This window comes from Populus nigra, chromosome 2 (genome assembly GCF_951802175.1).
Source record: "Populus nigra chromosome 2, ddPopNigr1.1, whole genome shotgun sequence".
Lineage (NCBI taxonomy): Eukaryota > Viridiplantae > Streptophyta > Magnoliopsida > Malpighiales > Salicaceae > Populus > Populus nigra.
The window spans coordinates 15,761,551-15,764,050 of NC_084853.1; positions in this window are offsets into that span (position 1 = coordinate 15,761,551).

Below are 2,500 nucleotides of genomic sequence, written 5' to 3' on the forward strand. Positions count from 1 at the left end.
CGGCCAGTCCAGCCCCTGTTCGTCGAAAAATCTGCGCTGCCGATTTTCCACGCGGCAGCCCCTCTTTTCGTCAGCGTGCCCCCCTGACGAATTTTCCTGCCTGGCCCGGCCGGTCCAGCATCCAGCCCCTGTTCGTCGAAAAATCTGCGCTGCCGATTTTCCACGCGGCAGCCCCTCTTTTCGTCAGCGTGCCCCCCTGACGAATTTTCCTGCCTGGCCCGGCCGGTCCAGCATCCAGCCCCTGTTCGTCGAAAAATCTGCGCTGCCGATTTTCCACGCGGCAGCCCCTGTTTTCCTCAGCGTGCCCCCCTGACGAATGTTCGTCGAAAAATCTGCGCTGCCGATTTTCCACGCGGCAGCCCCTGTTTTCCTCAGCGTGCCCCCCTGACGAATGTTCGTCGAAAAATCTGCGCTGCCGATTTTCCACGCGGCAGCCCCTCTTTTCGTCAGCGTGCCCCCCTGACGAATTTTCCTGCCTGGCCCGGCCGGTCCAGCATCCAGCCCCTGTTCGTCGAAAAATCTGCGCTGCCGATTTTCCACGCGGCAGCCCCTCTTTTCGTCAGCGTGCCCCCCTGACGAATGTTCGTCGAAAAATCTGCGCTGCCGATTTTCCACGCGGCAGCCCCTCTTTTCGTCAGCGTGCCCCCCTGACGAATTTTCCTGCCTGGCCCGGCCGGTCCAGCATCCAGCCCCTGTTCGTCGAAAAATCTGCGCTGCCGATTTTCACCGACGAGCCTACTTTCGTCAGCGTGTCCCCTTGACGAATTTCCCTGCCTGGCCTGGACAGTCCATCTTCCAGCCCATGTTCATCGAAAAATCTGCGCTGCCGATTTCCCCGACGAACCTGCAGCTGCACAAATCTGCGCTGCCGATTTCCCCCCCTGTCGGCATGGCTGCCGCTGCCCCGATGTCCAGACCAACAGTCTTTTTTGTCGACTTTGCCGATTTTGTCCGCGCTGCCGATTCCAACACTACCCCCTGCATCCAAACCAGCATTGTTTCGTCAGCTCTTCCCCTGACGATTTTAGCCCTGTAACAAACAGTAGGCCTCCAATCCCGCCAACGGGAGCCAAGTTGATAGGGAAGAGAATTGAATGACGCGCCTGGTCCTCGCACCCCGCCACCCGAGGGGCCTTTTTCCCGGCAGCCTCTGAAAAACTCTAGCTTTCACGGTCCTCGCCGCCCCTCACCACCATGGCAGGCCTCTAATCCCACCCATCAGCAGTTGTAGCCGATAGGGCAGTGATTTGAATGACGCGTCGCGGGCCGCCGGGTCATCTCACCCGGCCATTAATTGGAGCGTTTTTGGCTGGCCGAGGATGGGGGGATGGATCTCTTCTTCCGAAAAAGCAAACAGTACATCGGGAGTTATGTTGACGGGGCATGGAATTGAATGACCCGTCGCGGGCCGCCGGGTCATCTCACCCGGCCATCCCGGGGAGCGTTTTTCCCGGCAGCATCGGGGAAACTCTTGCTTTCACTGCCCGCTGCCCAAGTCCCCACTCGCATCGGCCCCCCGCGCCAACAAGCCAACGCTGCCGAATCGGCAGACACTGCTGCCGAGTCTGCCGACACTGCCCCGCGGGCTGCCACTGCCCCAGTGTCTAAACCAGCGGTCTTTCTCATCGAGCCTTGGACTATCCAGTCCGTCCTGACTCATCGCCAGCACCTGCTGCCGATTCTGCCGACTTTGCCGATTTTCTCGGCGCTGCCGATTCCAACACTGCGCCCACCGTGTCTGAACCAGCGCTGTTTCCTCAGCGTGTCCCCTCGACGAATTTTCCTGCCTGGCCTGGACAGTCCACCGTCCAGCCCGTGTTCGTCGAAAAATCTGCGCTGCCGATTCTGCCGACTTTGCCGATTTCGTCGGCGCTGCCGATTCCACCACTGCCCGCCGTGCCTGAACCAGCGCTGTTTCGTCAGCGTGTCCCCTCGACAAATTTTCCTGCCTGGCCTGGACAGTCCATCGTCCAGCCCATGTTCGTCGCAAAATCTGCGCTGCCGATTTTCCCCGACGAACCTGCAGCCGCACAAATCTGCGCTGCCGAATCTGCCGACACTGTCCCGCGGGCTGCCACTGCCCCAGTGTCTAAACCAGCAGTCTTTCTCGTCGAGCCTTGGACTATCCAGCCCGTCCAGACCCATCGCCAGCACCCGCTGCCGATTCTGCCGACTTTGCCGATTTCGTCGGCGCTGCCGATTCCAACACTGCCCGCCGTGCCTGAACCAGCGCTGTTTCGTCAGCGTGTCCCCTCGATGAATTTTCCTGCATGGCCCGGCCAGTCCAGCGTCCAGCCCATGTTCGTCGAAAAATCTGCGCTGCCGATTCTGCCGACTTTGCCGATTTCGTCGGCGCTGCCGATTCCAACACTGCCCCCCGTGCCTGAACCAGCGCTGTTTCGTCAGCGTGTCCCCTCGACAAATTTTCCTGCCTGGCCTGGACAGTCCATCGTCCAGCCCATGTTCGTCGAAAAATCTGCGCTGCCGATTTTCCCCGACG